The sequence below is a fragment of the Vombatus ursinus genome, unplaced genomic scaffold, assembly GCF_900497805.2.
Source record: "Vombatus ursinus unplaced genomic scaffold, bare-nosed wombat genome assembly UNPS02009835.1, whole genome shotgun sequence".
Lineage (NCBI taxonomy): Eukaryota > Metazoa > Chordata > Mammalia > Diprotodontia > Vombatidae > Vombatus > Vombatus ursinus.
This window is the reverse complement of record NW_020949613.1, coordinates 12979014-12986578: the sequence shown is the minus strand read 5'-3', so window position 1 is coordinate 12986578 and position 7565 is coordinate 12979014. Positions and strand designations below refer to the sequence as shown.

The 7565-nt window shown below is 39.6% G+C and overlaps 1 pseudogene; it reads right to left on the bottom strand.

Moving 5' to 3' along the window:
• The window catches only part of LOC114036409, a 20893-nt pseudogene extending 13852 nt beyond the window's left edge, over positions 1–7041 (bottom strand).
• Between the last annotated feature and the right edge of the window lie 524 nt (positions 7042–7565).

The following is a 7565-nucleotide window of genomic DNA, read 5'->3' as shown; positions in this document are numbered from 1 at the left end:
TATCTATCTATCTATCTATCTATCTATCTATCTATCTATCTATCTATACATACATATAATTTTTCCCTCCCACTACCCTAATACTGACAAAGAAGTCATGAGTTACAAATATAATCTTTCTCTGCAGGAATGTAAAGAGTTCAACCTTAATAAGTTTCTTATGATTTCTCTTTCCTGTTTACCTCTTCCATGTATCACTTGAATCTTGTATTTGAAAGTCAAATTTTCTATTCAACTCTGGTCTTTTCTACAGGAATACTTGAAAGTCCTCTATTTCATTGAATGACCATTTTTTATCCTGAAGGATTATACTCAGTTTTGCAGGGTAGGGGATTCTTGGTTGTAGTCCTAACTCCTTGGCCCTCTGGAATATCATGCTCCAGGCCCTCTGGACCCTTAATGTAGAAGCTGCTAAATCTTGTGTTGTCCTTATTGTGTTTCCACAGCACTTGAATTGTTTCCTTTTGACTGCTTGCAATATTTTCTCCTTGACCTGGGAATTCTGGAATTAGACTACAACATTCCTAGGAGTTTTCTTTTGGGGATCTCTTTCAAGAGGTGATCGGTGGATTCTTTCAATTTCTATTTTGCCCTCTGGTTCTAAAAATATCAGGGCAGGTTTCCTTGATAATTTCTTGAAAGATGATGTCTAGGCTTTTTTTTTTGATCATGGCTTTCAGATAGTCCAATAATTTTTGAATTCTCTCTCCTGGATCTATTTTCCAGGTCAGTTGTTTTTCCAATGAGATATTTCACATTGTTTTCTAATTTTTCATTCTTTTGGATTTGTTTTACAGTGTCTTGATTTCTCATAAAGTCACTAGCTTCCAATTGCTCTATTCTAATTTTTAAGGAAGAATTTTTTTCAGTAATCTTTTGGACTTCCTTTTCCATTTGGCCAATTTTGTTCTTTAGGGCATTCTTTTCTTCATGGGCTTTTTGGACCTCTTTTGCCATTTGGGTTAGGCTATTTTTTAAGGTGTTATTTTCTTCCTTATTTTTTTGGGTCTCCTTTAGCATCATTCTCAGTTTTTCCTCTACTTCTCTTACTTGCTTCTCAAAATCCTTTTTGAGCTCTTCCATGGCCTGGGACCAATTCATATTTTTATTGGAGGCTTTGGATGTAGGTGCTTTGGCATCATTGTCTTTTTTGTATGTATGTTTTAATCTTCTTTGTCACCAAAGTAAGATAATATAGTCTGACTCTTTTTGCACTGCTTGGTCATGATCCCAGTCAATTACTTGAGTTATAGACTCTTTGTTAAGGTAGGAGTTTGTTTCCAGTGTGGAGAATGTACTGCCCCACGCTTCAGGGGTTTTGTGCAGCTGTTTTCAGAGATACTTCTAGGGACCTGTAAGTTTTCAGTTCTTTAAAGGTACTATGATCAAGGACGAGGTGTTTACTCCTTTCCTGTCCTGTGATCCAGTCTATGAGTACTCTTTTCTGTCTTGGAACTGTGAGGAAGGTTTCCTCTCCACAGCCAGTACCAGCTCCACCATGCTAGCGCTTCTCCTTGCCCCAGGACTGCCACCCAGAAATGTGACCCAGATCCAAGCACAGGCAAAGCAAGAGAATCCTGCACCAGCAGAGAGATCCCTGCAATCCCACTCTGATCAGCCACTTGATTCCCCCTCAGTCTGTGGGCCAGAAGCTCAGGAAACAGCCACCACCCCAAGAAATGGGACTGGGACCCTGTGCTTCCCTCTCACTGCAGAAATAGACTTTTCCCACTGACCTTCTAAGTTGTCTTTGGCATTCATGGGTTGAGAAGTCTGGAAACTGCCACAGCTGCCTGTGATTCAGCCCTCTGAGGCCTACTTCAGGGTCGCTGCAGCCTGCACACCCACGCCAAACTATGTTCCTCTCCCTGCATGGCACAATATACCTGAGCTTCCAGCCCACAGACTGAGGGGGAATCAAGTGGCTGATCAGAGGGGGATTGTGAGAATCTCTTTGCCAGGGCTGAGGCAGGAATCTCTTTCTTTGCTGTTCTTGGATCTGGGTCACAGTTCTGAGGGATGGTCCTGGGGTGAGGATGAGCCCTGGCAGAGTGCAGCTTGTTGTAGCGGTGGAGAGGAAACGCCTCACTCCTTATCATAGGACCTTGGAAGAACTGACATGTTTCAGATCCCTAGAAGTATCTCTAAAAACATCTGTACAAACCCCCAAGCTTGGGACAGTACATTATCCACATTGGAAGCAGACTTTTACCTTAACAAAGAGTTTAAAACTCAAGTAATTGGCCAGGATCATGAGCAAGCAGCGCAAAAAGAGTCAGACTATATTATCTTACTTTGGTGACAAAGAAGATCAAAACATACAACCAGAAGAAGAAAACAAAGTCAAAGCTCCTACATACAAAACTTCCAAGAAAAATATGAATCAGTCCCAGGCCTTGGAAGAGGTCAAAAGGGATTTTGAGAAGCAAGTAAGAGAAGTAGAGGGAAGAGAAATGAGAGTGACTCAAGAAAATCTTGAAAAGCAAGTTAACAGCTTGCTAAATGAGACTCAGAAAAATACTGAAGAAAATAATACCTTAAAAAATAGCCTAACCCAAATGGCAAAAGAGGTCCAAAAAGCCAATGAAGAAAAGAATGCCCTAAAGAACAAAACTGACCAAATGGAAAAGGAAGTCCAAAAGATTACTGAAAAAAATTCTTCCTTAAAAATTAGAATAGAGCAATTGGAAGCAGTGACTTTATGAGAAATCAAGACACTGTAAAACAAATCCAAAAGAATGAAAAATTAGAAAACAATGTGAAATATCTCATTGGAAAAACAACTGACCTGGAAAATAGATCCAGGAGAGAGAATTTAAAAGTTATTGGACTATCTGAAAGCTATGATCAAAAAAAAAAAGAGCCTAGACATCATCTTTCAAGAAATTATCCAGGGAAACTGCCCTGATATTTTAGAACCAGAGGACAAAATAGAAATTGAAAGAATCCACTGATCTCCTCCTGAAAGAGATCCCCAAAGGAAAAGTCCTAGGAATATTGTAGCCAAATTCCAGAATTCCCATGTCAAGGAGAAAATATTACAAGCAGCCAGAAAGAAACAATTCAAGTATTGTAGAAATACAATCAGGATAACACAAGATTTAGGCGCTTCTACATTAACGAACCACAGGGCATGGAATATAATATTCTGGAGGGCAAAGGAGATAGGATTACAACCAAGAATCACCTACCCAGCAAAACTGAGTATAATTCTTCAGGGGAAAAATGGTCATTCAGTGAGATAGAGGACAAGCTTTCTTGTTGAAAAGACCAGAGCTGAATAGAAAATTTGACTTTCAAATACAAGACTCAAATGGAACATGAAGAGGTAAACAGGAAAGAGAAATCATAAGAGACTTATTAAGGTTGAACTGTTTACATTCCTGCATGGAAAGATGATACATGTAACTCATGAGACCTTCATCAGTATTAGGGTAGTTGGAGGGAAAATATTATATGTATGTATATATATATATATACAGATAGATAGATGGATAGATAGATAGATAGATAGATAGATAGATAGATAGATAGATAGATAGATAGATAGATAGATAGATAGATAGAGGGCACAGGGTGAGTTGAAGATGAAGGGGTCATATTTGGAGAATAAAATTAAGGGGTGAGAGAGGCTTATACTAGGAGAAGGAGAAAGGGAAAGGTAGAACAGGGTAAATTATCTCACAAAAAAAAACAGAAAAGAAAAGGCTCTTACAATGGAGGGGAACCAGGGGAAGGTGAGAGGAAATGAGTGAATCTTATTCTCATAGGATTTGACTTAAGGAGGACATAACATTCACACTCAACTGGGTATGGAAATCTGTCTTATCCTACAGGAAAATAGGAGGGGAAAGGGACAAGAGAGTAGGGGGATGATAGAGAGGAGGGTAGATTGGGAAAGGGGGTAATCAGAAGCAAATGTGTCTGAGGAGGGACAGGGTCAAAAGAAAGAATAGAATAAATGGTGGGGCAGGATAGGATTAAGGGAAATAGAGTTAGTTTTTCACAGCATGTCTACTATGGAAGTATTTTGCATAACTGCACATGTATAACCTTTATTGAGTTGTTTGCCTTTTTTAATGAGGGTAGGTGGAGAGAGAGGAAGGGAGAAATTTTGGTACCCAAAGTTTAAAAAACACACATTTTAAAAAAATATTTTCACATACAACTGGGAAATAAGAAATACAGGAAATGGGGTACATAAATCTATCCTGCCCTACAGGAAAAATAGAAGGGGAAGTGGGGGAAAGATAGCAGGGAAAGCAGACTAGGGAAAGGGGTATTCAGAATGCATGCCATCTTGGGGTGGGGGGAGGGGTAGGATGGGGTGAAAATTTGGAACTCAAAATCTTGTGGAAGTAAATGTTGAAAACTAAAAGTAAAAATATATATACATGTATGCATATATATATTTAAAAAAATTAAAAAAAGAATGGAGGATGCAAAAAGGAGTCTATGTGCTTCAGCTGCAAGTACAAAATGCCCAAAGCCAAAAGATGTTGTACTTTTATCCTTTTCACTCAACACATCAACAAGATGATTAACACTGACTTTATTTTTAGTGCCAGTGTGAATTCTTGATGTTTTGGAGCTTGCCTTATTGTGTGAATTTTAAGTGATAACAGATGACAATTATGACAAATGCATACAATTTTTAATAAAATACAGTACTTCATTAAACAAAAGATACTGTCCAGGCTCTTTTTTCCATCATGATTTTCAGGTAGATCAATAATTTTTCAAATATCTCTCCTGGATCTATTTTCCAGGTCATTTGTTTTACCAAGGAGATATTTTACATTTTCATCTATTTTTTTTTCATTATTTTGTTTCTGTTTGACTGATTCTTGCTCTCTCATAGAGTCATTAACTTCCATTTGCTCAATTCTAATTTTTAGCAAATTGTTTTCTTCTGTTGGATTTTGTACCGCCTTCCCCATTTGACCAATTGTATTTTTTAGGGACTTCTTTTCTTCAGCATACTTTTTTTTTCCAGTTGGTCAATTGTATTTTTTAGGGACTTGTTTTCTTCAGTGTATTTTTTTTTCCAGTTGGCCAGTTGTATTTTTTAAAGACTTGTTTTCAACAGTTAATTTTTGTCCTTCCTTTTCCAAGTTATTGACTCTCTCTTATATGCCTCTCATTTCTTTTCCCATTTTTTAATTCTGTCTCTCTCATTTGACTTTTAAAATTCTTCTTGAGCTCTTCTAAGAAGGCTTTGTGGTCTTCAGACCAGTTCATATTCCCTTTTGAGGTTCCAGATGTGGGTTTGTTGACAATGTTGTCCTCTTCAGAATTTCTGCTTTGTTCTTTACTCTTCCTATAATAAGAATCTATCATGTTTCTTTTTGCTCATGTTGTTTGCTTATTTCCTGGCCTTTAAAGAGATTGAGTTGTCTTACCAGGGAGCAGAGGGCACCGACCCAAGTTTCTTGTGTTGGCAGCCTAGGGCCCGATCACTGGCTTTTTATGCTTGGGCCTCCAGCTGTGGCAGTTGGAGGCTGTAGGGTTCTGGCAACTTACCTGGTGTTGGGATGGAATCAGCAACACTGGAACTCTAGGGGTAGGATTGGGTAATGTGACCCCTGGAGATTTCCTGCTCACCTGGGCCTTTCCTTCCTTTTGCTTTCTTCAGCACCTTTCAGATGGATGTTGCAGGGTGTTTATCCACCTTGGGCCCCTTGGAGTGCTGCTTCCCTTAGTTTTGCTGAGACACTGGGAGCCTTGGTTGCTGTAGAATGCTGGGGCACCTGATGGTTCTCTCACCCTCAGTGAGGCATTCAGGGTTCTAGGTGTTGGTGTTTGCCTGCTCCACCACCTGGGCTTCAGGATCTCCTCCTGGTATGCTGAGGTGAGGCTTTCCACTAGCTTGCTGAGATACCTCCCATTTTGTAATGGTCCCCTTTCCCCAGGGTAGGAGGGGCCTTTTCCATTAATGCCTCAAGCTACCTGAGCTACTAGACTGCTGCACCCCATCTTTCTTCTGGTTCAGCTATTCCAGGGTTTTTTTTTTTCCTGGGGTGATATTTTCTGGGCTTTCAGAGGTTAATAAGGAAGGGTAAGAGCAACTCATCTCTTACTCTGCCATCTTGGCTCCCAGAAGCAGAAAGGATTCATAGATACTATTGTGCCTTGCTTGACTGATTCTTGATGTATCATAGAGTCATTATCTTCTACTTACCAACTTCTAATATTTAATGTATTGTTTCCTTCTATTAACTTTTGTACCTTTTTTTCCATTTGGTCAGTTCTACTTTTTAAGGAATTGTTTTCTACAGTCAATTTTTGTCCTTCCTTTTCTAAGCTATTGACTCTCTTGCATACTTCCCATTTCCCATTTTTAATTCTACTTCTCTTATTTGACTTTTAAAATCCTTCTTGCACTTTTCCAAGAAGGCTTTTTGGACTTGGAGACCAGTTCATATCCACCTTTGATGTTTCAAATGTGGGTATATTAACAATGTTGTCTTCTTCCGAATTTGTGTTTTGATCTTCCCTGTCCCCATAGAAAGAATCTATGGTCATTGTCCATTTCTGCTTTTTGCTCATGATGTTTGTTATTACTTGACTTTTAAATTTGAGCTCTCCTGTTGGATCACAGGGAGCCCTGTCCCAAGCTTCTTGTGCTGAGTCAGTGACTTTGTGTGCTGTGGTCTCAGGTGCTGACAGCTGGAGGCTGTAAGAGTCTGACAACTTACCTGGTGCTGAGCTGGAGTTTTAGTGGTGGTGGCTGGAGGGTGCTCAGGTTAGTTGGGTTTTTTCTGCATTTCCCCAGGGCTACACTGAAGTTCTAAGGGTGGGGCTGGGTATCTGACCCTGGAGGTTTCCTGCTCATCCAATGTTCTCTGAAGTATAGGAAGGTTTGGCTGCTTGAAAATGCCTGCCTGCCTGGATGTTTGTCCACTGCAGGATGCCTGCCTGCTTGTGCACACGGTGGTTTTCTGAGCTGGAGTCTACTAGTTCCTTGGCTGTACCAAGGCACATGGGGGTGTGGTGCTGGAGCTTGCCTGCTCCTCTGTCTTGGGGCTCAGGATCTCCCATTGGTTTGCTGATGTAGAGTTTGCCACTGGCTTGCCAGGATACCTCCTGCTCTGTACTGTTCTCCTTCCACTAGAGTGAAATGGATCTTTCCCATTCACCCCCCAAGCTTCCCACACTAAAAAATTAAATTAAATTAAATTAAAAAAAACAGAAAACAAAAACAAACAAACAAAAAAACATCTGCCATATCCCATCTTTCTATTGGCTCTGCCATTCCAGGATTTTTCCTGCAGCAATATTTTCTGGGTTTTTAGAGGTCAATCAGGAGTGAGAGCAACTCACTGCTTACTCCACCATCTTGGCTCCTGGAAGTCAATCAAAGCACTTTCAATGATCTAAGGCTATTACTTGACACAAATCCCTGTTGTTTCAAATCTGATATTGTAATAGCATTGCTGAATAACTGTAAATCATAGATCAGCAAAATTCATGAAGAATTTAATTATAAGTGACCCAATAGGTATTTGAGAGATGAATATTGGGTACAGATTATTTGTAGAATATTTGCAAAGATAGGTTGAATG